This window comes from Triticum urartu, chromosome 7A, assembly GCF_056163025.1.
Source record: "Triticum urartu cultivar PI428250 chromosome 7A, HENAU_Tu73, whole genome shotgun sequence".
In the NCBI taxonomy this organism is placed as follows: domain Eukaryota; kingdom Viridiplantae; phylum Streptophyta; class Magnoliopsida; order Poales; family Poaceae; genus Triticum; species Triticum urartu.
Genome location: NC_141879.1, coordinates 442,867,279 through 442,874,165, shown reverse-complemented (window position 1 = coordinate 442,874,165; position 6,887 = coordinate 442,867,279).

The window sequence follows — 6,887 nt, the reverse complement described above, 5'->3', positions numbered from 1 at the left end:
GGCCTTACAGAGTTGCGGTCTTGCGTGCAGAAGCCGAACGAAACCCTGAGGGAATACATCCAGAGGTGGATCACACTGCATCACTCGGTTGAGAATGTGCCAGACCATCAAGCAGTTTGTGCCTTCAAGGAAGGCGTTAAATACAGAGAGTTGAATTTGAAGTTCGGCCGAACTGGAGAGATGTCTCTGAATCGGATGATGGAGATTGCCACCAAGTACGATAATGGTGAAGACAAAGATCGACTCCGAAGCGGCAAGCTCAAGGCAGTCGCCCAAGAAACCGGAGGAAACTCCAGTCGGAAATAGAAGCGGAAGGCCGAGCCGGCCGCTCCTGGGGAGGCCCTGGCCGTAGCCCAGGGAAACTTCAAGGGAAAACCCAAAGGCCCCTGGAAGCCCAAGAAAGTCAAGGATCAAGATGGAAATGATGTTTTGGATCTGCCATGCCACATCCACACCAAGAAAGATGAAGAGGGTAATTTCATTTACCCAAAGCATACCACTCGACAGTGTCGACTCCTGATCCAGCAGTTTCAGGGCAAATAGCCCAAAGACAAGGAAAAAGAGTCGGACAGAGTTGAAGACAAGGAAGACAGTGACGATGGATACCCCCAAGTCAATTCCACCCTGATGATTTTTGCCGATGTCGAGAGCAAAGGTCGACTGAAAGTCATCAACCGTGAGGTGAATATGGTCGCTCCGGCAACACCCAGTTATCTGAAGTGGTCTCAGACTGCCATCACGTTCGATCAGTCTGATCACCCTACGCACATTGCCACCCCTGGGAGGCAAGCGTTGGTGGTCGACCCAATTGTCGAAGGCACTCGACTGACCAAAGTCTTGATGGATGGTGGCAGTGGTCTGAACATACTATACGCCGAAACTTTGAAAGGAATGGGCATTCCGATGTCCAGACTGAGTACCAGTAACATGAGCTTCCACGGAGTCATTCCTGGAAAGAAAGCCGAATCACTCGGCCAGATTGCTCTTGATGTGGTTTTCGGTGATTCAAAGAATTACCGCAAGGAAAAGTTGACATTCGAGATTGTGGACTTCCAAAGTGCTTATCATGCCATTTTGGGCAGGCCGGCTTACGCGCGCTTCATGGCTCGACCATGTTACGTGTACCTCAAACTGAAGATGCCTGGCCCTAAAGGGGTAATCACTGTTACAGGCAATCGGAAGAAGGCAGAAGAGTGCTTTCAGAAAGGCTCAAAGATTGCAGATGCTCAGATGGCAGTGGTCGAGCTGCAAGAGTACCAAAAGACTGCCGATCCAAGTGAATTGCTACGGGCCAAGAAGCCTGCTTCAGAGTCAGCTTTTCAGTCGACCGGTGAAACAAAGACGGCTCACATTCACCCGACCGACCCCGACGCTGCTCCGACTCACATCTCGACGACGCTCGACTCCAAATAGGGAGAAGCGCTCATCCAGTTCCTCCGTGAGAACTGGGACGTCTTCGCATGGAAGCCTTCTGACATGCCTGGAGTTCCCAGGGGGCTGGCTGAGCACCGTCTGCGAGTTGACCCGAAGTTCAAGCCTGTGAAAGAACATCTTCGACGGTCCGCCGTCCAGAAGAGGAAAGCCATTGGCGAGGAGGTGGCTCGGCTCTTAGCAGCAGAGTTCATCCGAGAGATTTACCACTCCGAGTGGCTCGCCAATGTCGTCATGGTCCCCAAGAAGGACAAGTCACTCCGCATGTGCATTGATTTCAAACATATCAATCGGGCCTGCCCGAAAGATCATTTCCCTCTCCCCCGCATCGACTAGATAGTGGACTCGACCGCGGGATGTGAGCGTTTGTCTTTTCTAGATGCTTATTCAGGGTACCATCAGATCCGTCTGTATGGGCCTGACGAGATCAAAACGGCTTTCATCACCCCATTTGGGTGCTTCTGTTATGTCACCATGCCCTTCGGCCTCAAGAATGCTGGAGCCACGTTCATGAGGATGATTCAGAAGTGTTTGCTCACTCAGATCAGTCGGAACATAGAAGCATACATGGATGATATTGTGGTTAAGTCACGAAAAGGTTCCGACCTACTGACTGACCTTGCCGAAACCTTTGCTAACCTCAGGAGATATGATATCAAGCTCAATCCATCAAAATGCACATTCGGAGTTCCAGGTGGAAAGTTACTCAGTTTTCTCGTTTCCGAACGAGGAATCGACGCTAACCCCGAGAAAGTTGGCACCATACTCCGGATGAAGCGCCCCGTGCGTATACACGATGTCCAGAAACTCACAGGTTGCTTGGCCACTCTAAGTCGATTCATTTCTCGACTCGGTGAGAAAGCGTTGCCTCTTTACCGACTGATGAAGAAGTCTGACAAGTTCGAGTGGACTCCAGAAGCTGACGCAGCGTTTGCAGAACTCAAAGCTCTGCTCTCCACCCAGCCGGTGCTTGCTGCCCCAATCAGCAAAGAGTCTCTGCTGCTGTACATTGCTGCCACGGGACAAGTTGTCAGTACAGTACTCACGGTCGAGCGGGAAGAAGAAGGAAAGGCCTTCAGAGTTCAGCGCCCAGTCTATTATCTATCTGAAGTTTTGACCCCTTCAAAACAAAGATACCCTCACTACCAGAAGCTTGTATATGGGATTTATATGACCACGAAGAAGGTTGCACATTACTTCTCTGACCACTCCATTACAGTCGTCAGCGATGCCCCACTGACAGAGATTCTGCATAACAGAGATGCAACTGGTCGAGTGGCCAAGTGGGCGATTGAACTCCTTCCCTTAGATATCAAGTTTGAAGCAAAGAAGGCTATTAAGTCCCAAGCAATCGCAGATTTCATCGCCGAGTGGATTGAACAGCAGCATCCGATTCAAGTTCACTCGGAGCACTGGACCATGTTCTTCGATGGATCTAAGATGCTGAATGGTTCCGGTGCTGGGGTAGTTCTAGTCTCCCCCCGAGGAGATAAGCTCAGATACGTTCTCCAGATTCACTTTGATTCCTCCAACAATGAAGCAAGAGTATGAAGCACTTCTGTATGGGTTGCGCATGGCCATTTCACTCGGCGTCCGTCGCCTCATGGTCTATGGCGACTCAGATTTGGTGGTTAATCAGGTGATGAAGGAGTGGGACGTCAGAAGTCCGGCTATGACTGGTTATTGCAATGCAGTGAGAAAGCTAGAAAAGAAATTCGAGGGGTTAGAGCTTCATCACATCCCCCGACTCAAAAATCAAGCAGCTGATGATCTGGCAAAGATAGGCTCCAAGAGAGAAGCCATTCCTAGCAATGTGTTTTTAGAGCACATCCGCTCGCCGTCAGTCCAGGAGGATCCTTTCACAGAAGAAGCCCCACAACCGAAAAGTGCCACAGATCCGACTGAAGTCGAAGTTCCTGCTGTGGTCGACCTGATCATGGAAGTCTTGGCAATCACTCCCGACTGGACGATACCGTACATCGCGTATATCCTAAGGAAAGAGCTCCCAGAGGACGAGGAAGAGGCTCGACAGATCGTCCACCGATCCAAGGCTTTCACAGTCATAAAGGGGCAGTTGTATAGAGAAAGCGCGACTGGAATCGGTCAGAAGTGCATAACACCAGAAGAAGGTCGGATGATCCTTGATGATATCCACTCGGGGACCTGTGGCCACCATGCGTCCTCTCGGACCATTGTGGCTAAAGCATACCGAGCGGGATTCTACTGGCCTAGAGCAAATGAGATGGCAAAAGAGATAGTCGACAAGTGTGGAGGGTGCCAGTTCTACTCCAACATGTCACACAAGTCTGCATCAGCCCTGAAGACCATTCCACTCATCTGGCCCTTTGCTGTTTGGGGACTAGACATGGTTGGTCTGCTGAGAACAGGCAGAAGTGGTTTCACTCATGTGCTTGTGGCAGTCGACAAGTTTACCAGATGGATTGAAGCTAAGCCTATCAAGAATCTTGATGCTTGCACTGCTATCAGTTTCGTCAGAGGGCTAACATTCAGATATGGAGTCCCGCATAGCATCATCACTGACAATGGGTCAAACTTCGATTCGGACAAGTTCAGAGCTTTTTGCGCCTCTCAAGGCACTCGAGTCGACTACGCATCGGTCGCCCATCCCCAGTCGAATGGACAAGCCGAAAGAGCAAATGGTCTGATTCTCAAAGGACTAAAGCCTCGACTGATGCGTGATCTCAAGCACGCGGCAGGTGCTTGGGTCGACGAGCTTCCGTCAGTTCTGTGGGGATTGAGGACCACCCCTAACCGGTCGACTGGAAGAACTCCATTCTTTCTGGTTTACGGAGCCGAAGCGGTTCTGCCAAGTGATCTTCTTCACAACGCGCCCCGAGTCGAGCTTTACACCGAAGATGAAGCAGAACAGGCCCGGCAAGACGCAGTCGACCTCCTAGAAGAAGAGAGGGAGATGGCCATGATCAGATCGACCATTTATCAGCAAGACTTGCGTCGATTCCACGCCCGGAATGTGAAGAGTTGAGCCTTCCAAGAAGGATATTTGGTCCTCCGGGTGGATCAACAGAAACCACACAAGCTTGCTCCTACTTGGGAAGGCCCCTGCATCATCACCAGAGTCCTCCACAATGGAGCGTATCACCTCTACAATGTTGATCGCCAGATCGACGAGCCACGAGCTTGGAATGCAGAACTACTCCGCCCCTTTTACACTTGAGCTCTCCCTTGGACGAGATGTAATAAGAAAAGTTCCTACAGTTCGTTTTTATCAAAGGCAAGAGTGTTCCATTAATTGTTGTCACTTTTGTTTACATACGAAATCCCCCAGTGGGTGACTTAGCTGCGAATCCGTTTCGCCTAAGTTTGAAAAAATCCTACCGAGTGGAGAACAAACCTCCCACCCGGGGGCTTAGCTGCAGCCCAGTGCTCGCCTAAGTGTTTAAAAAATCCTACCGAGTGGAGAGCGATCCTCCCACTCGGGGGCTTAGCTGCAGTCCAACACTCGCCTAAGTTCTCTCACTTAGAGACTTAGCTGCAGTCCGGCACTCGCCTAAGTTTGAAAAAATCCTACCGAGTGGAGAGCAAACCTCCCACCCGGGGGCTTAGCTGCAGTCCAGCACTCGCCTAAGTTCTCTCACTTAGAGACTTAGCTGCAGTCTGGCACTCGCCTAAGTTTGAAAAAATCCTACCGAGTGGAGAGCAATCCTCCCACTCGGGGGCTTAGCTGCAGTCCAGCACTCGCCTAAGTTCTCTCACTTAGAGACTTAGCTGCAGTCCGGCACTCGCCTAAGTTTGAAAAAATCCTACCGAGTGGAGAGCAAACCTCCCACCCGGGGGCTTAGCTGCAGTCCAGCACTCGCCTAAGTTCTCTCACTTAGAGACTTAGCCGCAGTCCGGCACTCGCCTAAGTTTGAAAAAATCCTACCGAGTGAAGAGCAAACCTCCCACTCGGGGGCTTAGCTGCAGCCCAGTGCTCGCCTAAGTGTTCAAAAATCCTACCGAGTGGAGAGCAAACCTCCCACTCGAGGGCTTAGCTGCAGTCCAGCACTCGCCTAAGTTCTCTCACTTAGAGACTTAGCCGCAGTCCGGCACTCGCCTAAGTTTGAAAAAATCCTACCGAGTGAAGAGCAAACCTCCCACTCGGGGGCTTAGCTGCAGCCCAGTGCTCGCCTAAGTGTTCAAAAATCCTACCGAGTGGAGAGCAAACCTCCCACTCGAGGGCTTAGCTGCAGCCCAGTGCTCGCCTAAGTGTTTAAAAATCCTACCGAGTGGAGAGCAAACCTCCCACTCGAGGGCTTAGCTGCAGCCCAGTGCTCGCCTAAGTGTTTAAAAATCCTACCGAGTGGAGAGCAAACCTCCCACTCGGGGGCTTAGCTTCAGTCCAGCACTCGCCTAAGTTCTCTCACTTAGAGACTTAGCTGCAGTCCGGCACTCGCCTAAGTTTGAAAAAATCCTACCGAGTGGAGAGCGATCCTCCCACTCGGGGGCTTAGCTGCAGTCCGGCACTCGCCTAAATTCTCTCACTTAGAGACTTAGCTGCAGTCCGGCACTCGCCTAAGTGTTTAAAAATCCTACCAAGTGGAGAGCAAACCTCCCACTCAGGGGCTTAGCTGCAGCCCAGTGCTCGCCTAAGTTCAAGACTCGACCCAATCCGCGAGTCGACTGCTAACTCCCCCTTCGGAATTGCGCCGCAAATACAAGGTCATTCCGAGTGAAGATCAAGTTCCACTCGACGAATCAAACCATGAAGATGCCCAACGAGAAATCGATTTCGGATAAAGCCTAAAAGGTCCCAGACCTCAAAGTACTCGAGCCCGCGGCTCGGCAAAGTTTAACTGTTACAAGTCCACTCGGCATCCTGAGGCAAATTTAAGGCAGAGTTTAACGGTTACAAATCCACTCGGCATTCCGAGGTAAATTTAAAGTTTTTTCACTCCTCAGGAGGAGGACTGGAAGGGGCGACGAACTCATCCAAGTCGATCCCGTCGGCAATACGGGTGGCAGCGGCGATGAAGGTCTCCATGAAGTCTTGAAAGCTGTGCTTCCTGGTATTTGCAACTTGGATGGCTGCCAGCTTTTCTTCTCGCGCCTCCTTGCAATGGACACGGACCAGAGACAGAGCGACATCAGCACCGCATCTAGCAGAAGATTTCTTCCATTCCGCCACTCGACCTGGGACTTCGTTAAGTCGAGCCATCAGAGACTCGAGGTCGTTCTGAAGCGTCGTCCCAGGCCAGAGTGATGTGTCGATCCGCGACATTGCAACTTTCAGCCGAGCCAGATAATCAACGACGCTGGTAACACGAGACTCCAATTGGAGCACGTTCATGGCAGCCTCGTCCTTCACGAGAGAATTGGCGGGATCCAAGCCTGGCTCCACTCGACCGGTTTCCTCTTTGAAGTTCTGACAGAATTCTGCGAACACGATTCAAGAATAAGACAGTGGCCGTACGCGGGCTCGGCAACTACAAGACAGT